Here is a 22,985-nt window from a genome sequence, read left to right as displayed (position 1 = left end):
CTGAAGGGAGGAAAAAGGCAGGCAGGCAGGCATATTTTCTGCATTTGCTAAGCTGCCCTCAGACACTTCTACTCAGTTATTTGTTGAAGACAGGATCATCTCATTGAATTCAGCAGGTAAACAAGTACACCAGCAAGAGAAGAAAGGCTGGCTCCTAATCTCCTCTGTATTTCAAATATGTATTTCTAATATGTTCCCCATCGAAGAGACTGCACAGGCAACCAGACCCAGGCCCCTGCTTCCTGCCCCTTGAACAGGGTTAATTCAGGGAAGTCCCGGATTCACAAGACCACCCTGGGTGTTTAAGGTCATGCACATTGCACCTGAGTGTATAATTATGGCAAACATACATTGTGGAGCAATGTCAAGTTCAGATCTGAGCATATACTGCTTGGAGCTGGGAGTGAGAGAAAAATGGTAAGAGAACCCTGAATTATTTGGGGAAAAAAACCCTCCCCCAATCCATTTGACCATCTATTAGTCCCTCCCAGACTCTGGGAGATTTGGTGCAGGAAGCACGGAAGGACAATAAGGAAGGTTAGGAAGAAGCACCCTGGGAGGCTGACACCCTCTGCTTTATCCTTCTAACTCAAGGACAAGCAGGGTTAGGTTGAATACAAGGTCTTACCCCAAACTGGACGCAGATGGAAACACATAAAACTATATGATATTTTAATAACGCACAACCTTGATAGCCTGAGATAGAAGCAGGAACCACTTCCATTTAGCTTCAATTCCCTTTCATTTTCACTACGTAGGGGGCCAGTCTCTCACCTTGCAGTACTGGGTGGAAAATAGCTTAAGACTAAACTTCCCGTCTTCACTCGCATTTCCAAGCTTTATTTGGTAATTTAAGAAAACGAGTCAGCCCCGTCACCTCCCCACCTGGGTATTTTCTTTCTCAGGAGCGCATCACTGTTTTCTGACCGCTGGAGCAACCGTGCATTCCTTTCTAATCAAAGGTTTTTTCATCAGCGTTGGCTCTGCATTCCCCCTCGTCCTCCCGCGGTCCCCGCAGCATACCCGTCTCCTCCGGACTGCCACCCAAATTCCTTCCTCCAAGCACCCCTTTTCTACCTTTACTTAATTTTTACGCCGCCTCAAATCCTTCTGCAAGGAAGCCGTATAAAATTCTCAAAGCACAGTTCTACACAATGTCGACAGTTAGGTTCACACATCTGGGAGGCTGTTTGATCGAGAACCGTGTCCCGTGCTAAGAAGTCCAGAGGCAGGCACGGTGCCTGGGCGACCCCCGTAGTCGCCCTCCCCAGGCCCTAATCCCCGTCGCCTTTGAGCCTCAGACCGGGCAGAAATCCGCCAGCCCGAGCCCGAGCCTCTGCCTCGGGACGGGGTCAAGGGGAGGCCGAGGCCGTACCGGAAGGCGTGCGCTCCTCACCTGGTGGACGGTGCGCGCAGCCGCCGCGCACTGGGCAAACCCGGGCGTCCGGTGGTTCCAGAAGTCTCACTCCGAACCGCTCCTTTTCCTCTCGGGCTTTACCAAAGCGCCGCTTCTCACGGCACCCGGCTTCGCGGCGCTTCGAGCCCGGGCGCTGGCCCCTCGGGCGCCCTTTGCCCGCGCGGTGACCACGGGCTGCGGCGAGAAGGGGCCGGGAGCGCGGCGCGCAGGGCGGCAGGCGCTGCGTTCCGCCACGTCTGGGCGCCCCGACAGGAAGAGGAGGCGAGAGCGAGAGCGGGGAGGAGGAGACGGACCAGGAGAAGAGCGGGAGCGCGGGGCCGTCTGTTAAATCGACCGGTAGGTTGCAGCCGTCCAGGACACCCTTGAAAGGAGAAGGGGGTGGGTGGGATGAAGAGGTGGGGCGGGGTGCAGTGCGGGGGTGGTGGTGGACGAGAACAGGGGGCCGGAGCTCCGAGGTGCTTCAGGTCTTGCTTAGGCTGTAAAAGGGAAATTCTGGAGCTGACTGCGCCCCAGGGCTCCCAGTTGCCAACGCTAGAGGGCAGCGCTGCCCGCAATATAAACTTGGCCTAAGGGGAGGGGGGAGGAGTGGACGAGGGCCCTTCGCTGGCGGCGGGCCAGTGGCTGCTGGGAGAAGCAGACCCCGTTCCCCTCTCCTGTGGCCAACCTGGCTACGGGGGAGAGTGGGGCAGATTTGGACTTTGTCTCCTGCGGTTCCTCCAGGCAAACCCTCTGGAGGTGAATTATTCCTCAGCTTTCCTCAAGGGGAAAATTCCAGTCAACATCCACAGGATGTTTTATGGAGAGGGATGGGAAGAAGAGGGTAGGGAAGAAGCGGGGGGGGGGGGGGGGGCAAATTGGGGTGGAGAAAAGTTGGCAGGAGCTTCCGTGCTCTTCCGAGTGTTCTGAGTATCCACCTGTCGCGAGGCCAGAGAATTTAACTTGGGAGGGACTTTATAGAATCCTGGCCCGGCTGAAGGAGGCTTCCCGAGGGCTAGTGGATTACCAACTGTCTGGAACCTGGGTAGCTCTGAAACCTTGAGGCTTTATGTAGATTTATTCCATGATATTTCAGGGAAAAAATCAGATTATTTGAACCACAGCCCTGGCAGATGGGAGAGGAGACATGGGAGCCATAAAATGAAAGAGAAAATTTTACATAGACAATGTGATTTGCAGACAGCTTGATATAATCTTTGAGTTGAAAGGTCATTGGAACTTCTGCAGACAAACCATGTGGTTCCCCAAATACCTGCCTCACGCTTGCCTTTACTGTGTGTAGCCTCATGGCTAAATTGACGTGATTTTCTTCTAGTAGCTTGGCAATTCTAAAGCAAACAAAATCCTTCTTCAATTCAGAAAGCAAGCATGTGTACCCTTCTTCCTGCTTTCTGGAGTGCCTCTCAGGATCAGCAGGGACTGGGTGATGGGTATGAAGGAGAATTTCACTGAACCAGAGAAAGTTGGAAAAACAAAGTCCTGAATTGTACTTTGCTTCTGCTAATCCTTTGAAACTAAGAGAAAAGGCTTAAGCTGACTGACGCCTAACAGGAGGATGGAATGGAAGGATTTTTTTTTTCCACCAAAGAAAGGTGGTGTTTCCAAGTCATTGGAATTTTTTAAAAATTTTAAATTTTTTCCTCTATTTAAAATTTTTTATTGAATGAAATACTCTTTTTTAAAAATCTGATTTCATTTTATTTGTATTAAAATTTTTTATTTTAATACAATTTTAAAGGTTTACTTTCCATTTACAGTTATTATAAAATTATTGGCTATATTCCCTGTGTTGTACAATACGTCCTTGAGCCTATCTTACACCTAATAGTTTGTACTTCCTATTTCCCTACCCCAATATTGCCCCCTGCCATCACTGGTAACCACTAGTTTGTTCTCTATATTTGTGAGTCTGCTTTTTCTTTTGTTATATTCACTAGTTTTTTGTATTTTCAAGATTCCACATGTAAGTGATATCATATAGTATTTAGAAGGATTCTTTAAATTCTATAGTGCTTTACAATTTTCAGAAGTTTCACACATGTGATTTCATATAATCCCGTAATAACCCCCCTTTTCCATCTACCCTTATATTGCCCCTCCCCCTTCCCTCTCCCCACTGGTAACCACTAGTTTGTTCTCTTTATCTGTGATTCTGCTTCTTTTTTGTATTATTCATTAGTTTGTTGTATTTTTTAGATTCCACATATAAGTGATATCATACAGTATTTTCCTTTCTCTGTCTGACTTATTTCACTTAACATAATGTCCTCCAAATCCATCCGTGCAAATGACAAAATTTCATTCTTTTTTATGGCTGAGTGGTATTCCATTGTATATATATGCACCACATCTTCTTTATCCATTCATCTGTTGACACTTAGGTTGCTTCCATATCTTGGCAATTTTAAATAATGCTACTATGAACATTGGGGTGCATGTATCTTTTTGAATTAGTGTTTTTGTTTTTTTCAGATATACCCAGGAATGGCATTGCTGGGTCACATGGTAGTCCTGTTTTAAGTTTTTTTTGAGAAGACTCCATGCTGTTTTCCACAGTGGCTGTACCAATCCAAATCATCATTTTGAAATATGTTTGATGATAGAGGTGTTATGTAAAAATAAACAGAACAAGAATCATTCCTCATCATTAAAAAGAAACTCACAGAATCAAAGTTTTGTAGATATCCCAGGAGCAAGGACATGGTCATACTCTGGCAACTCTGGAGTCCTTCCAAGAGATGAAGGAGATTCTATTCTTTCCATTCTATTCTATTCTTTTTTAGGAAATTAGCTTATCTATTCTTTGGTTATTACAGTGTAGGCAACTATGGAAACATGTATCATACACTTGGGAACTCTGCTGAACATACCTCAGAACACCCCTGCTTTAGCAGATTTCAGCTTCTTGAAGTTCATGGTTATTCTCAAGCTATGAATGAACTTCTGGGATATATTTTACCAGTTTTAATGAAAGCCAACATCTGCTTAATTAGGAGCTGATAATTCAGCTGGTGGATTGCCCATTTGAATTTCCACAAGGTTCTATGAGTGCTTTAAGATTGTAGGTATATGTAAATCACATACTGATTTCACGTGGAGAGCTCCTTGTCAGTTTAAAAAATATCTATAAGGATTGAGTTGGAGCCCTGAGCACATGGCATAGCAAACTCATCAACTTTCGGTGTGAACTCAAAAGTCATTATGAAGGAATTAACTGATCAAATTTATTCATTCAAAAAATGTTGTTAAATGAGTACCATGTTCCAGACATGAGCCAGCTTCTGGGAATACAATAAAGAAAATATAGTTTATTCTCTCACAGAACTTAGCATCTGGTGGAAAGACTGATTCACAAACTGTAAGTCCAATCCAAAGTAATAGTTGGGCAAAAGGGGAAGTACAGGGAGGGGTGGGAATGCAAAGTGGGGGGAATCTAATCCAGCCTGAGTACCAGGGAGTATTAGCTGGACATGGGGGTGGTGGTTGGTAGTGGTGGGAAGTGGAAAAAATGATGAACAATGCGTTGCTTCCGAGGCATATCCCAGTCACATTTGTTAACTTTCCACGTGGATGCTGGACACTTACTTCAACATCTGAGGGAGCAAGCATGCACATTTTCCTACCAGAAGATGGCCTAGAAGCTTCTTAAGGTAGGGGACTGTGTATGACTTGTTCTTCCCAGCAGTAGTACGGAGAAAAGTCAAGACCCTAGTAGACATTTATCTGTAATTTCCTACCTCCACCGTGGAAGTAGGAATAAAGTGAGAAGGGAAGGAGTTATAATGGGGAGGAGCTCACAGTAAGTGAGCTCACAGAATCCTAGACGCTTTCCACATGATAGCCTACCAAACAATCCCAATAACCGTATGACATAGTTCTCATCTCTTTTACTGTTGATTTCAAAGAATGAGCTTCCGATTGCTTTCTAGATTTATGTTGTGACAAAAGCCAGAGGAGGAGTATGAGATGTCTACAGTTAGCTTCCTGTATTAGTCAGCTCTCAGTAAGTTCCGCTATGGTCACAAAGCATAACCCGCAAATCTCAGTGGTTTATTACAGCAAATGTTTGTATCTTGCCTGCAGTACATATTAGCTGTGGATTAGCAGGTTCACTCCACATGTTTGTCCTGGGACACAGGCTGATGGAGCCAGACCATTCTTAGGCGGAGGGAAGAGTCATGGCAGAACATCACAGTGCTTCTTAAAGATTTTGCTTAATTATAAGATTGATCATTTCTGCTCCCATTCCATTTGTTAAAGCAAGTCACATGACTGAGCCTGATGTCAACTGAATGAAAAGTATACTTCCTCCACTGGGAGGGATTCCAGGGAAGGGCTGTGTAGAGATGAGCCTAGGAGTGACAAATATTGTCCACCAAGTATTCAAATGACAAGTGTCCAGCAATGCTTTTGAATGAAAGCCTTTTCTCTTTAAAAATATTTATGTATTGACTTTATTGGCCAATGGTGTTCACCAAACTCAGGATATGGGGAGCAAAATAATAAATCTAGGTTGATTAACTTAATTGATTAGACTACGTCATCAGAGTCCCAATTTTACAGGAACAGTTGTCCTTGCACTAGGAAAAAGCTCCTTTCTCTGGCAACAGGCTGGCTCTTTCTCCACGTTAGCACACGTTAACACCTGTTCTCATGAAGAAGTAAGTAAGGCAGACTAGGTTGGTTAGAACAAACATAGCAGGGAACAAACCCTCAGCCTCTAGAGGTATTGACAGGGGCTCATGGTCAACCCTTCTTCATTGAAAGTGACCATGAGAAGCAGCTCACTCAGTGGTGAGTAGAAATAGGTTATTTTCAATAAATATTTCTTGCACACCTCCAACCTGGAAGTTTGAAATAATATATGTACGACCTGGTCCCTGCCCTCAAAGAGCTCAAAGTCAAGGCCGGGGAAGGTACTACCATGGATGACTTCATGGAAAAGCTGAAGGAGCAGAGAAGCCTAGGTGGAGGAATTGGGGCTCAGCTGGATTTGGAAAGATGTGCAGAGGACAACTAGGCTTTCTCAGTGTAGGGCTGATCTTTCTACCTCAGTGGCTCTCTTCTGGCCCTTGGGAAAAGGAGGCGCTCAAGGGTAAGTACATTGCTCGTGGTCATATAGGTGATATGTGCTGAGCTAAGGTTTGAACCCATGACTGCTCTAAGGCTTATTCTTTTTCATTCCATTGGAGTGTGTTCCAGAGGTGGGCTGATGGAGCTCCAAAGAAAGCTTGGTTATGGGAATGAGTGGGCTGTGGAACTCAGGCTCATGAAGCAAGGGATTCCTGTGGCAGTATTTGACTGTGAGGATGGGGGTCTGGGGGATAAGAGAGTACCTTAAAATGTGTTTATTATTATTTATTTTTATCAGTAATATTACTACTTTGTGTAGAGATTGACAACTTTCAAAGCACTTTGTCTTCAAAACTGAGCAATGTCAAATCATTTCTTTAAAGAGAAACAGGGTTTACAATATAACATATTAGGTGACAATAACACCTTCACTTTGTATTTATTTATTTAGTTTAATAGCTTGATTGAGGTATGATTTATACAACGTAGCGTTCACCCATTGTGAGTATACAGTTCAGTGGTTTTATTAGCTTTATGAAGTTGTGCAGCCATCACCACAGTCCAGTTGTAGAACATCTCCAGTGCCCTAAAACGTTCCTTCATGGCCGTTTACAGTCAATTTCCCTCCTCCCACCCCTGTCCTAGGCAGCCACTGAGCTGCTTTCTGTTTCTGTAAATTTGAAGATCAGCACATATGAATACACAATATTCTGTGTCTGACTTCTTTTACTTGGCACAATGTCTTTGGGTTCATCAGTATGTAGTATGTACCAGTAGTTCCTATCAGTTGCTGAATTGTTTTCCATTGTACAAATATGGCACATATTTTATTTTGTTTTAAATTTAATTTTTTATTTTATATTGGAGTATAGTTGATTTACCACGTTGTGTTAGTTTCAGGTGTACAGCAAAGTGATTCAGTTACACATATACATATATCCATTCTTTTTCAGATTCTTTTCCCATATAGGTTATTAGAGAATATTGAGTCGAGTTCCTTGTGCTATACAGTAGGAACTGTATATGATGATCTATATTATATATAGTAGTGTGTATATGTTAATCCCAAACTCCTAATTTACCCCTCCCCCCCAGCCACATTTCCCCTTTGGTAACCATAAATTTGTTTTTGAAGTCTGTGACTCTGTTTCTATTTTGCAAATAAGTTCATTTGTATCATTTTCTTTTAATATTCCACATATAAGTGATATCATATGATATTTGTCTTTCTCTGTCTGACTTACTTCACTTAGTATGATAATCTCTAGGTCCATCCAGGTTGCTGCAAATGGCATTATTTCATTCTTTTTTATGGCTGAGTAATATTCCATTGTATATATGTATCACATCTTCTTTATCCATTCCTCTGTCGATGGACATTTAGGTTGCTTCCATGTCCTGGCTATTGTAAATAGTGCTGCAATGAACATTGGGGTGCATGTATCTTTTTGAATTATGATTTTATCCAGATATATGCCCAGGAGTGGGATCATATGGTAGTTATGTTTTTAGTTTCTTAAGGAACCTCCATACTGTTCTCCATAGCAGTTGTATATGGCACATATTTTAAAGTCCAGTCACCAGTTGTTGAACATTTGTATGATTCCTTAACTTTAAATAGCACTTTTAAATTTACAAATCACTTTGATATACATTATCTCAGTTGACCTCATGAATCATAGGAAGAAGTCAAAGCAGGTTGTTATTCTCATTTTATAATGACAAGGATGATAATAATAGCTGACATTTATTGAGCTCTTACTATTTGCAGCACTGCTCTAAACATGCTATGTGTATTAACTCATTTAATCTTTGCAACAGCCTTATGGGGAAAGGGCCATTATTATCCTCGTCTTTTTTAAAAAAATATTTATTTGTTTATTTTTGGCTGCGTCAGGTCTTAGTTGTGGCATGCAAGATCTTTTGTTGCGGCATGCGGGCTTCTCTCTAGTTGTGGCATGCAGCCTCCAGAGTGCGTGGGCTCAGTAGTTGTGGTGTGTGGGCTCTGTAGTGGTGGTGCATGGGCTCAGTAGTTGCAGCGTGGGCTTAGTTGCCCCGCGGCATGTGGGATCCTAGTTCCCCGACCAGGGATCGAACCCGCGTCTCCTGCATTGGAAGACAGATTCTCAACCACTGGACCACCAGGGAAGTCCCTATTATCCTCATCTTTTAGATTGGTAGACTGGTTCAAAGAGGTTAAGTAATATTCCCAAATCTTTGTAGCCAGTAAGTGGCAAAACGGGGGTTTAAAACCAGGCAATCTGACACCAGTAGTGAGGCCTAGAGAAGTTAGGAGATGACTTGACTTACTCAAGGCCATTGCTAGTAAATGGAGGTGTTTCTCTCTCTCTCAACATGGGCATATTTGATATAAGTTTATTTATCAGATCCCAGAGAATTTTAGACAAAATTGGACACCTTGGACGTTAATATGTCTTTTTGTATGGATGATAATATGGCTGAGAAAAGAAAGAAAGATGTATATGTCCTGTTCCAAAATCGCATATCTGGTCAGAGGCAGGGCCTGGATTAGATTCCAGTTCTCCTGACTCCAGAGTTGGTACTTTTGTCATTAGCCTCTTCCTTAAAGATCAATACAAAGCCTGATGTGATGGAAACATTTAGGATCCTTGGAGACAGAAAGAGAATGAGCTTGTATTAAATAGGGGGATTCTGAAATGGGAAGTAAAAGCTGAAGGAGGCATAATTCTTTGAGTTTGGAGCACAAAGAATGCATGTCTGACAGGGCTTGAAACCTACTTTAGCAAATTCTTGAATTCACAGGTGACTGGGCCAGCATGAGAATTCCATGTGTGTCATGTATCTATCTATACAGAGAGAAGAGGCCACAGTCCTATCAGAAAGGGTTGGTGTTAAAAAATTTTTCTTTTAAATTTAGCTACAGCAGACTCTGGAAACTATTATCAACAAGTACTTCCCAAAGTGAGTCCTTGGAAAGAAAATAAATCGAGTTTCCCCTGAGAGCCCCTCTCAAAATTTCAGCTCTAGGAACTTCAAATATGTTAAATGTAGTGCCTTTCTCTCATCGAATGTTCAACTCATTCCTTTGTCCTCACGTTGTGTGTGAGGGTCCCTGGTGTTACAGCTTTATCTTTCATTAGATCCTCTTTAGGAGTATATTCTTCTTGAGCTTTCCAGATGGTATTCCCATTTTCTTTCGTTGTACTGTTTTGTTTTGTTTCATCTTCTCTACGTTACTCTCTTTGTTTTTGCTGTTGTTCTCTTTACTTAGCCTCCCTTGGGAGATGGTGCAAGCCTTCTCCTCAGGGCTGTGGTGCACGGTGGGGGAAAGTGTGCATGGTGGGGCACTGCCGGGGAGACAAAGTCTGCAGAGCTGCCTCTCAGACACCAGATTCTCCCTTCATCATGGCTTATTAGGCTTTTTGCTTTCCAGGCTCTAGAGGCACAAATTCAAGGCGGGATTTTTACTTCCCCATACTCTTTTATCAAGGACAGGCCTATCCAGAGATTTGAGTTATTCACAACAACTATGTTTGTTTTGGTTGTTTGTTTGTTTATTTTCTCTTCTTACAGGGGAAGTTCAGGAGCATTACACAGAGGAGGCAGAATGGAGGACGGCCTGGAAGGACTGATGAGTCAGATTGTACAGGTTTTGGGGAAGTCATATTCCAAGCAGAAGGTTGGTTTACAATAGCAAATGTGTGAATTCATTTGAGTCACAAGCTAAAGTGTTTAGAGAATAAAATAGCTCAGCGTGACTGGTCCTGGGTCTGTGTTTATGGGTCAGGGCTGGGGTAATGCTGTGGAAGTTAAGCCTGAAAGGAGGAAGAGCCCCGTCCACCACTGTAAGCGGTTTGAAGGACCTTAATCTGAATTAGATCATAGAAGGTCAAGACTGCAAGCAAGGAAAACCAGAGCTATTATAATAATTATGTGTGAAATTATAGTAATCTGGAAGAAGGTAGAGGTTGTGGATAGATACAGAGGTAGGGAAGTATTTGAGAGAGACTTAAAAGGAAAAGTCAATAGGATTTGGTAACCAGCTGGAGAGGAGAGGCAGGAGGGAAGAGGAATGTTGGAATTTTCACTTGTTTCTAGGCTGGGAGATGAAAACTATGGTATTAAAATGCAAAGGTGAAAAGAAAGTAAATAGACTAACCCCAAAGGCCATTTTTGGATACAGGTTATCTAGAGATCAGTCACAGACCTGCTGAGCAGACAGAATTGATTCAGTGGCTTCCTGAGGTTTGTGTCCTCCTCTTGTGCATAGTGTCTAATTGTTGGACCAGAGAGTAGCAGGTTTCTTCTTCATCAGAAAATTTCCACATACTGATTCCAATTCAATACTCTGATTAATTTAAAATTAATTTTACTAGTAAGAAAAGAAGTGGGCAGGGAATAGACAGGTTTGTGGGGAGAGGAGAAAACATGAGAGGAGGGGATTACATTCATTATGATTCTTATTTCTGAGGTGCTTCCCTGGTGCAGTGGTTTCTAACCCTGACTTTGCATCAGAATCATCTGGGGACATGTAAAAAAAAAATCAATAAAATCAAATTCTGCCCTAGATCTACTGAATCAAAATCTCTGAGGCTGTGGCTGAGAAATCTGTGTTTTTTGAAACTTCTCCAAATGATTCCTTAATGTGTTAAAAAGAAAACCAAAATATTGTTGGAGACTCAGATACAATGTATTTTCTTGAAGGTAATTTTGTCTTAGAACTGGTTTTCTCAAGCTGTTCATATTGTGCAACCCTCCTTTTACCCTGACATATATTCAGTGGTTGTCTAAGTCGTCTCAGGCTGCCATAACAAAATAACATAGACTGGGTGGCTTAAACAAAAGAAATTTATTTTCTCATAGTTCTGGAGGCTGGGAAGTCCAAGATCCATGTTCTAGCAGGGTTTGGTTTCTGGTGAGAGCCTTCTTCCTGGCTTGCAGACGGCCGTGCTTCTTTGTGTCCTCACATGGTGGAGAGAGAGAGAGAGATCTCTGGTGTCACTTCTCTTTTACAAGGATACCAGTTCTATGGGGTCAGAGCTTCATCCTTATGATTTCGTTTAACCTTAATTGCCTTCTTAGAGGCCCTTTTTCCAATACAGTCACATGAGGGGTTAGGGCTTCAACATATGAATTTTAGGGGGACACAGTTCAGTCCTTTGCAGTGGTCTACAAAGTCAGTCTCATTGTCAACAATAGTAACAGTAAGACACATACATATAGAATGTTTTCTAGCTTCTTTTCACTATAGTTTTTAACACTTTGCTTCCTTTCTCACTTTTTCAATTTGCAAAGCAAAACTTAAAAATCAGTGATAGCAAGAAATAAAGTTCTTTAGAAATGTCAAAGAGATACAGTCAGTTGTTTGATAGGACATATCAGAGTAGTCCTAGTGTCCAGAATATCAGAATAGTCCAATTATTTTGATGCTTGAACCACTTGCACAGAACAATATACTTTTATAATTTGTTCAGGGATTAAAATAATTATTTTGTTATTCAAGTAAAATTTTTAATTTTAAGTTAGCATATAATTAAAGATTGTTTTATAAATTTAATTTTAATGATAACAACCATAATATACATGTGGCAGGGTTGTGTTCTCCCTCCTCTTGTCTACTCCCATTTCTGGGGCTTGAAATATACCCAAGTACAAATAACCAAGAAAGCCCTTTTGAACGTACCTCAAAAGGTGCCGAAAAAAAGACAGAGGTTTTCTTTTGTTTTGTAGCACAATAGTAAAACGGGATATGTCAAAAAAAAGTCTGCTCGGCAATGTGAAAGTTCAGCCTGTCTTGTAGATAACCCAACCTGAGGTCAGACTCTAATAGGGGCTTTTCCCCCCACCCCATCTCACTCCACCTCCAGCCACATCTAGTGATCCAGAAGAGAAATCAGATGGGCAAAACCTGCTTTGAAAGTCGAGAAGAGAAAGGAACAGGCTTGGTTTGGGTGCAGTTGGGAAGCAAAAAGGTGTTAAAGGATCCTGAGGTTGAGGGAAGGGGAGAAGAATAAGAATGTAAAAAGAGATGGGTTGGAGAAAAGAATCAGAGGAGCTGGACTGAAGCTCTCCTCCTCCTGCTGTACCTGTGGAGAAGTTTTTCCATTAAGATCAGAAACAGCACAAGGATATCCCCTCTCTCCACTCCTTTTCAAAATTGTACCGGAAGTCCTTCCTAACACAATAAGACAAGAAAAGGAAATAAAAGATACATAGGTTGGGAAGGAAGAACTAAAAATTGTCTTTGTTTATAAATGACACAACTGTCTATATAGAAAATCCAACAGAATCAACCAAAAAAAGAAAAAAAAAAGCCCTACTGGAATAAGTAAGCAATTATAGCAAGGTTGTAGGATACAGGGTAATATACACAAGTCAGTCATTTTTCTATATACCAGCAATGAACAATGGAATTTGAAATTAAGAACACATAATAAATAAAGCAAAAATGCTATTTTGCTTTAGCATTCCCCAAAATAAAATACTTAGTTATAAATCTAACAAAACATTTACAAGATTTATATGAGGAAATCTATAAACCTTTTTTTTTTTTTTTTTTTTTTTTTTTGCTGTACGCGGGCCTCTCACTGTTGCGGCCCCTCCTGTTGCAGAGCGCAGGCTCTGGACGCGCAGGCTCAGCAGCCATGGCTCACGGGCCCAGCCACTCCACGGCATGTGGGATCTTCCCAGACCGGGGCATGAACCCATGTCCCCTGCATCGGCAGGCGGACTGTCAACCACTGTGCCACCAGGGAAGCCCCTATGGGAAGGTTTTTAATCACAGTTTCAATTTCTTTACTGTGATTGGTCTGTTCATATTTTGTATTTCTTCCTGGTTCAGTCTTGGAAGGTTATACCTTTTTAAGAATTTGTCCATTTCTTCCAGGTTGTCCATTTTATTGGCATAGAGTTGCTTGTAGTAGTCTCTTAGGATGCTTTGTATTTCTGCGGTGTCCGTTGTCACTTCTCCTTTTTCATTTATAATTTTATTGATTTGAGGCCTCTCCCTCTTTTTCTTGATGAGTCTTGCTAAAGGTTTGTCAATTTTGTTTATCTTCTTAAAGAGCCAGCTTTTAGTTTTATTGATCTTTGCTATTGTTTTCTTCATTTCTATTTCATTTATTTCTGCTCTGATCTTTATGATTTCTTTCCTTCTACTAACTTTGGGTTTTGTTTTTTCTTCTTTCTCTAGTTCCTTTAGGTGTAAGGTTAGATTGTTTATTTGAGATTTTTCTTGTTTCTTGAGGTAGGCTTATATAGCTATAAACTTCCCTCTTAGAACTGCTTTTGCTGCATCCTGTAGGTTTTGGATCATCATGTTTTCATTGTCATTTGCCTCTAGGTTTTTTTTGATCTCCTCTTTGACTTTCAGTGATCTCTTAGTTACTTAGTAACATATTGTTTAGCCTCCATGGGTTTGTGTTTTTTACATTTTTCCCCTGTAATTTATTTCTAATATCACACCATTGTGGTTGGAAAAGATGCTTGATATGATTTCAATTTTCTTAAATTTACTGAGGCTTGATTTGTGACCCAAGATGCGATCTATCCTGGAGAATATTCTTTGTGCACTTGAGAAGAAAGTGTAATCTGCTGGTTTTGGATGGACTGTCCTATACATATCAATTAAATCTATCTGGTCTATTGTGTCATTTAAAGCTTGTGTTTCCTTATTAATTTTCTGTCTGGATGATCTGTCCACTGGTGTAAGTGAGGTGTTAAAGTCCCCCACTATTATTTTGTTACTGTCGATTTCCTCTTTTATAGCTGTTAGCAGTTGCCTTATGTATTGAGGTACTCCTATGTTGGGTGCATATATTTTTATAAATGTTATATCTTCTTCTTGGGTTGATACCTTGATCATTATGTAGTGTCCCTCCTTGTCTCTTGTAACATTCTTTATTTTAAACTCTACTTTTTCTGATATAAGAATTGCTACTCCAGCTTTCTTTTGATTTCCTTTTGCATGTAATATCTTTTTCCATCCCCTGACTTTCAGTCTGTGTGTGTCCCTAGGTCTGAAGTGGGTCTCTTGTAGACAGCATATATACAGGTCTTGTTTTTGTATCCATTCAGCGAGCCTGTGTCTTTTGGTTGGGGCATTTAATCCATTCATGTTTAAGGTAATTATCTATATGTATGTTCCTGTTACCATTTTCTTAATTGTTTTGTGTTTGTTATTGTAGGTACTTTTCTTCTCTTGTGTTTCCCACTTAGAGAAGTTCCTTTAGCATTTGTTGTAGAGCTGGTTTGGTGGTGCTGTATTCTTTTAGCTTTTGCTTCTCTGTAAAGCTTTTGATTTCTCTGTTGAATCTGAATGAGATCCTTGCTGAGTAGAGTAATCTTGGTTGTAGCTTCTTCCCTTTCATCATTTTAAATATATTGTGCCACTCCCTTCTGGCTTGTAGAGTTTCTGCTGAGAAATCAGCTGTTAACGTTATGGGAGTTCCCTTTTATGTTGTCATTTTTTCCTTGTTGCTTTTAATAATTTTACTTTGTCTTTAATTTTTGTCAGTTTGATTATTATGTGTCTTGGCATGTTTTTCCTTGGGTTTATCCCACCTGGGGCTCTCTGCGCTTCATGGACTTGGGTGGCTATTTCCTTTCCCATGTTAGGGAAGTTTTCGACTAAAATCTCTTCAAATATTTTCTCGGGTCCTTTCTCTCTCTCTTCTCCTTCTGCACCCCTATAATGTGAATATTGGTGTGTCTAATGTGTCCCAGAGGTCTCTTAGGCTGTCTTCATTTCTTTTCATTCTTTTTTCTTTATTCTGTTCTGTGGCAGTGAATCCCATCATTCTGTCTTCCAGGCCACGTATCTGTTCTTCTTCCTCAGTTATTCTGTTATTGATTCGTTCTAGTGTATTTTTCATTTCAGTTACTGTATTGTTCATCTCTGTTGGTTTGTTCTTTAGTTCTTCTAGGTGTTTGTTCTTTAATTCTTCCAGGTCTTTGTTAAATATTTCTTGTATCTTCTCAGTCTTTGCCTGCATTCTTTTTCCGAGGTCTGGATCATCTTCACTATCATTACTCTGAATTCTTTTTATGGAAGATTGCCTATCTCCACTTCATTTAGTTGTTTTTCTGGGGTTTTATCTTGTTCCTTCATCTGGTACCTACTCCTCTGCCTTTTCACTTTGTCTATGTTTCTTTGAATGTGGTTTTCATTCCACAGGCTGCAGAATTATAGTTCTTCTTGCTTCTGCTCTCTACCCTCTGGTGGATGAGGCTATCTAAGAGGCTTGTGCAGGCTTCCTGATGGTAGGGACTGGTGGTGGGTAGAGCTGGTTGTTGCTCTGGTGGGCAGAGCTCAGTAAAACTTTAATGCACTTGTCTGCTGATGTGTGGGACTGGGTTCCCTCCCGGTTGGTTGTTTGGCCTGAGGCAACGCAGCACTGGAGCCTACCTAGCTCTTTGGTGGCGCTAATAGCAGACTCTGGGAGGGCTCATGCCAAGGAGTACTTCCCAGAACTTCTGCTTCCAGTGTCCTTGTCCTCACAGTGAGCCACAGCCACCCCCCGCCTCTGCAGGTGACCCTCCAACACTTGGAGGTAAGTCTGGATCAGTCTCCTATGGGGTCACTGCCCCTTCCTCTGGGTCCCATTGTGCACACTACTTTGTGTGTGCACTCCAAGAGTGGACTCTCTGTTTCCCCCAGTCCTGTCGAGGTCCTGCAATCAAATCCTGCTAGCCTTCAGTCTGATTCTCTGGGAATTTCTACTCCCGTTGACAGACCCCCAGTTTGGGAAGCTTGTCATGGGGCTCAGAACTTTCACTCCAGTGGGTGGACTTTTGTGGTATAATTGTTCTTCAGTTTGTGAGTCACCCACCCAACAGTTATGTGATTTATTTTTTCTACTTTTTTTTTTCTTTTTCCTTTTTTTTTTTTTAACATCTTTATTGGGGTATAATTGCTTTACAATGGTGTGTTAGTTTCTGCTTTATAACAAAGTGAATCAGTTATACATATACATATGTTCCCATATCTCTTCCCTCTTGCGTCTCCCTCCCTCCCACCCTCCCTATCCCACCCCTCCAGGCGGTCACAAAGCACCGAGCTGATCTCCCTGTGCTATGCGGCTGCTTCCCACTAGCTATCTCCCTTATGTTTGGTAGTGTATATATGTCCATGCCTCTCTCTCGCTTTGTCACAGCTCACCCTTCCCCCTCCCTATATCCTCAAGTCCATTCTCTAGTAGGTTTGTGTCTTTATTCCTGTCTTACCCCTAGGTTCTTCATGAAATTTTTTTTTCTTAAATTCCATATATATGTGTTAGCATACGGTATTTGTCTTTCTCTTTCTGACTTACTTCACTCTGTATGACAGACTCTAGGTCTATCCACCTCATTACAAATAGCTCAATTTCGTTTCTTTTTATGGCTGAGTAATATTCCATTGTATATATGTGCCACATCTTCATTATCCATTCATCCAATGATGGGCACTTAGGTTGTTTCCATCTCTGGGCTATTATAAATAGAGCTGTAATGAACACTTTGGTACATGACCCTTTTTGAATTATGGTTTTCTGAGGGTATATGCCCAGTAGTCGGATTGCTGGGTCATATGGTAGTTCTATTTGTAGTTTTTTAAGGAACCTCCATACTGTTCTCCATAGTGGCTGTACCAATTCACATTCCCACCAGCAGTGAAAGAGTGTTCCCTTTTCTCTACACCCTCTCCAGCATTTATAGTTTCTAGATTTTTTGATGATGGCCATTCTGACTGGTGTGAGATGACATCTCATTGTAGTTTTGATTTGCATTTCTCTAATGATTAATGATGTTGAGCATTCTTTCATGTATATGTTGGCAGTCTGTATATCTTCTTTGGAGAAATGTCTATTTAGGTCTTCTGCCCAATTTTGCATTGGGTTGTTTTTTTGTTATTGAGCTGCATGAGCTGCTTGTAAATTTTGGAAATTAATCCTTTGTCAGTAGCTTCATTTGCAAATATTTTCTCCCATTCTGAGGGTTGTCTATTGGTCTTGTTTATGGTTTCCTTTGCTGTGCAAAAGCTTTGAAGTTTCATTAGGTCCCATTTGTTTATTTTTGTTTTTATTTCCATTTCTCTAGGAGGTGGGTCAAAAAGGATCTAGCTGTGATTTATGTCATAGAGTGTTCTGCCTATGTTTTCCTCTAAGAGTTTGATAGTTTCTGGCCTTACATTTAGGTATTTAATCCATTTTGAGCTTATTTTTGTGTATGATGTTAGGGAGTGATCTAATCTCATACTTTTACATATACCTGTCCAGTTGTCCCAGCACCACTTATCGAAGAGGCTGTCCTTTCTCCACTGTACATTCCTGCCTCCTTTATCAAACATAAGGTGACCATATGTGCGTGGGTTTATCTCTGGGCTTCTATCCTGTTCCATTGATCTATGTTTCTGTTTTTGTGCCAGTACCATACTGTCTTGATTACTGTAGCTTTGTAGTATAGTCTGAAGTTCAGGAGCCTGATTCCTCCAGCTCTGCTTTTCGTTCTCAAGATTGCTTTGGCTATTCTGGGTCTTTTGTGTTTCCATACAAATTGTGAAATTTTTTGTTCTAGTTCTGTGAAAAATGCCAGTGGTAGTTTCATAGGGATTGCATTGAATCTGTAGATTGCTTTGGGTAGTGGAGTCTTTTTCACAATGTTGATTCTTCCAATCCAAGAACATGGTATATCTCTCCATCTATTTGTATCATCTTTAATTTCTTTCATCAGTGTCTTATAATTTTCTGCATACAGGTCTTTTGTCTCCTTAGGTAGGTTTATTCCTAGATATTTTATTCTTTTTGTTGCAGTGGTAAATGGGAGTGTTTTCTTGATTTCACTTTCAGATTTTTCATCATTAGTGTATAGGAATGCCAGAGATTACTGTGCATTAATTTTGTATCCTGCTACTTTACCAAATTCATTGACTAGCTCTAGTAGTTTTCTGGTAGCATCTTTAGGATTCTCTATGTATAGTATCATGTCATCTGCAAACAGTGACAGCTTTACTTCTTCTTTTCCGATTTGGATTCCTTTTATTTCCTTTTCTTCTCTGATTGCTATAGCTAAAACTTCCAAAACTATGTTGAATAAGAGTGGTGAGAGTGGGCAACCTTGTCTTTTTCCTGATCTTAGTGGAAATGCTTTCAGTTTTTCACCATTGAGGATGATGTTGGCTGTGGGTTTGTCATATATGGCCTTTATTATGTTGAGGAATGTTCCCTCTGTGCCTAGTTTTTGCTGGGTGTTTATCAAAAATGGGTGTTGAATTTTGTCAAAAGTTTTCTCTGCAGCTATTGGGATGATCATATGGTTTTTCTCCTTCAATTTGTTAATATGGTTTACCACATTGATTCATTTGCCTATATTGAAGAATCCTTGTATTCCTGGAATAAACCCCACTTGATCATGGTGTATGATCCTTTTAATGTGCTGTTGGATTCTGTTTGCTAGTATTTTGTTGAGGATTTTTGCATCTATGTTCATCAGTAATATTGGCCTGTAGTTTTCTTTCTTTGTGACATCCTTGTCTGGTTTGGTATCAAGGTGATGGTGGCCTTGTAGAATGAGTTTGGGAGTGTTCTTCCCTCTGCTCTATTTTGGAAGAGTTTGAGAAGGATAGGTGTTATCTCTTCTCTAAATGTTTGGTAGAATTCGCCTGTGAAGCCATCTGGTCCCTGGCTTTTGTTGGTTGGAAGATTTTTAATCACAGTCTCTATTTCAGTGCTTGTGATTGGTCTGTTCATACTTTCTATTTCTTCCTGATTCAGTCTTGGCAGGTTGTGCCTTTCTAAGAATTTGTCCATTTCTTCCAGGTTGTCCATTTTATTGGCATAGAGTTGCTTGTAGTAATCTCTCATGATCTTTTGTATTTCTGCAGTGTCAGTTGTTACTTCTCCTTTTTCATTTCTAATTCTATTGATTTGAGTCTTCTCCCTTTTTTTCTTGATGAGTCTGGCTAATGGTTTATCAATTTTGTTTATCTTCTCAAAGAACCAGCTTTTAGTTTTATTGATCTTTGCTATCATTTCCTTCATTTCTTTTTCATTTATTTCTTATCTGATCTTTATGATTTCTTTCCTTTTGCTAACTTTGGAGTTTTTTTGTTCTTCTTTCTCTAATTGCTTTAGGTGTAAGTTTAGGTTGTTTATTCGAGATGTTTCCTGTTTCTTAAGGTGGGCTTGTATTGCTATAAACTTCCCTCTTAGAACTGCTTTTGCTTCATCCCATAGGTTTTGGGTCGTCATGTCTCCATTGTCATTTGTTTCTAGGTATTTTTTTAATTTTCTCTTTGATTTCTTCAGTGATCACTTCGTTATTAAGTAGTGTATTGTTTAGCCTCCATGTGTTTGTATTTTTTACAGATCGTTTCCTGTAATTGATATCTAGTCTCATAGCATTGTGGTCGGAAAAGATACTTGATACAATTTCAATTTTCTTAAATTTACCAAGGCTTGATTTGTGACCCAAGATATGATCTGTCCTGGAGAATGTTCCATGAGCACTTGAGAAAAATGTTTATTCTGTTGTTTTTGGATGGAATATCCTATAAATATCAATTAAGTCCATCTTGTTTAATGTCTCATTTAAAGCTTGTGTTTCCTTATTTATTTTCATTTTGGATGATCTGTCCATTGGTGAAAATGGGGTGTTAAAAGTCCCCTACTATGAATGTGTTACTGTCGATTTCTCCTTTTATGGCTGTTAGTATTTGCCTTATGTATTGAGGTGCTCCTATGTTGGGTGCATAAATATTTACAATTGTTACATCTTCTTCTTGGATCGATCCCTTGATCATTATGTAGTGTCCTTCTTTGTCTCTTGTAATAGTTTTTATTTTAAAGTCTATTTTGTCTGATATAAGAATTGCTCCTCCAGCTTTCTTTTGATTTCCATTTGCAAGGAATATCTTTTTCCATCCCCTCACTTTCAGTCTGTATGTGTCCCTAGGTCTGAAGTGGGTGTCTTGTAGAGAGCATATATAGGGTCTTGTTTATGTATCCATTCAGCCAGTCTTTTTCTTTTGGTGGGAGCATTTAGTCCATTTACATTTAAGGTAATTATTGATATATATGTTCCTATTCCCATTTTCTTAATTTTTTGGGTTTGTTATTGTAAGTCTTTCCCTTCTCTTGTGTTTCTTGCCTAGAGAAGTTCCTTTAGCATTTGTTGTAAAGCTGGTTTAGTGGTGCTGCACTCCCTCAGCTTTTGCTTGTCTGTAAAAGTTTTAATTTCTCTATCAGATCTGAATGAGATCCTTGCTGGGTAGAGTAATCTTGTTTGCAGGTTTTTCTCCTTCATCACTTTAAATATGTCCTGCCAGTCCCTTCTGGCTTGCAGAGTTTCTGCTGAAAGATCAGCTGTTAACCTTATGGGGATTCCCTTGTGTGTTATTTGCTGTTTTTCCCTTGCTGCTTTTCATATGTTTTCTTTGCATTTAATTTTTGACCATTTGATTAATATGTGTCTTGGCATATTTCTCCTTGGATTTATCCTGTATGGGACTCTCTCTGTTTCCTGGACTTGATTAACTATTTCCTTTCCCATATTAGGGAAGTTTTCAACTATAATCTCTTCAAATATTTTCTCAGTCCCTTTCTTTTTCTCTTCTTCTCCTGGAACCTCTATAATTCGAATGTTGGTGCATTTAATGTTGTCCCAGAGGTCTCTGAGACTGTCCTCAGTTCTTTTCATTCTTTTTTCTTTATTCTGCTCTGCAGTAGTTATTTCCACTATTTTATCTTCCAGGTCACTTATCCGTTCTTCTGTCTCAGTTATTCTGCTATTGATCCCATCTAGAGTATTTTTCATTTCATTTGTTGTGTTGTTCATCGTTGTTTGTTTCATCTTTAGTTCTTCTAGGTCCTTGTTAAATGTTTCTTGCATTTTGTCTATTCTATTTCCAAGATTTTGGATCATCTTTACTATCATTATTCTGAATTCTTTTTAAGGTAGACTGCCTATTTCCTCTTCATTTGTTAGGTCTAGTGGGTTTTTATCTTGCTCCTTCTGCAGTGTGTTTTTCTGTCTTCTCATTTTGCTTATCTTACTGTGTTTGGGGTCTCCTTTTTGCAGGCTGCAGGCTAGTAGTTCCCATTGTTTTTGGTGTCTGTCCCCAGTGGTTGGTTCAGTGGGTTGTGTAGGCTTCCTGGTGGAGGGGACTAGTGCCTGTGTTCTGGTGGATGAGGCTGGATCTTTTCTCTCTGGTGGGCAGGTCCACATCTGTTGGTGTGTTTTGGTGTGTCTGTGGACTTATTATGATTTTAGACAGCCTCTCTGCTAATGGATGGTGTTGTGTTCCTGTTTTGCTAGTTGTTTGGCATAGGGTGTCCAGCACTGTAGCTTGCTGGTCGTTGAGTGAAGTTGGGTGCTGGTGTTGAGATGGAGATCTCTGGGAGATTTTCGCTGTTTCATATTATGTGGAGCTGGGAGGTTTCTTGTGGACCAATGTCCTGAAGTTGTCTCTCCCACCTCAGAGGCACAGCACTGACTCCTGGCTGTAGCACCAAGAGCCTTTCATCCACACGGCTCAGAATAAAAGTGAGAAAAAGTTGAGAGAAATAATTAGTAGAAGTAGGAAGAAAGAAAGGAAGGAAGGAAGGAAGAAAGAAAGAAGAAAAGAAGGAAAGAAGGAAAGAAAGAAAGGAAGGAGGGAGGGAGGGAGGAAGGAAGGAAGGAAGGAGGGAAGGAAGGAGGGAAGGAAGGAAAAAAGATAAAGTAAAATAAAATAGAGTAAAATATAATAAAGTTATTAAATTAAAAAATAATTATTAAGAAAAAAAATTAAAAAACGGACGGATAGGACCTTAGGACAAATGGTGGAAGCAAAGCTATACAGACAAAGTCTCACACAGGAGCATACACATACACACTCACAAAAAGAGGAAACGGGGAAAAAATCATAAATCTTCCTCTCAAAGTCCACCTCCTCAATTTGGGATGATTGGTTGTCTATTCAGGTATTCCACAGATGCAGGTACATCAAGTTGGTTGTGGAGCTTTAATCCGCTGCTTCTGAGGATGCTGGGAGAGATTTCCCTTTCTCTTCTTTGTTCTCACAACTCCCAGGGGCTCAGCTTTGGATTTGGCCCGTCCTCTGCGTTTAGGTCGATGGAGGGCGTCTGTTTTTCGCTCAGACAGGATGGGGTTAAAGAAGCAGCTGACTCGGGGACTCTGGCGCACTCAGGCCTGGGGGGAGGGAGGGGCACGGCGTGTGGGGCGGGCCTGCGGCGGCAGCGGCTAGCGTGACGTTGCACCAGCCTGAGGCCGCCGTGCGTTCTCCCGGGGAAGTTGTCCCTGGATCCTGGGAACCCGGCAGTGGCGGGCTGCACAGGCTCCCCGGAAAGGAAGTGTGGTTAGTGACCTGCGCTCGCACACAGGCTTCTTGGCGGTGGTAGCAGCAGCCTTACCGTCTCCTGCCCGTCTCTGGGGTCCGCGCTTTTAGCCGCGGCTCGCGCCCGTCTCTGGAGCTCCTTTAAGCAGCGCTCTTAATCCCCTCTCCTCGCGCACCAGGAAACAAAGAGGTAAGAAAAAGTCT

At 41.0% G+C, this 22,985-nt stretch overlaps 1 pseudogene; it reads left to right on the top strand.

Annotated features, from left to right (window-relative positions):
- The first annotated feature begins 10,076 nt into the window (after nucleotides 1-10,076).
- Nucleotides 10,077-22,985, top strand: part of LOC111163384 (small ribosomal subunit protein eS6 pseudogene) — a 101,908-nt pseudogene continuing 88,999 nt past the window's right edge.

The sequence above is a fragment of the Delphinapterus leucas genome, chromosome 12 (assembly GCF_059928025.1).
Source record: "Delphinapterus leucas isolate spDelLeu-1000000601 "Yukka" chromosome 12, BTC_Dleu_Yukka2, whole genome shotgun sequence".
Lineage (NCBI taxonomy): Eukaryota > Metazoa > Chordata > Mammalia > Artiodactyla > Monodontidae > Delphinapterus > Delphinapterus leucas.
This window is presented reverse-complemented; position numbering and strand designations above follow the sequence as displayed.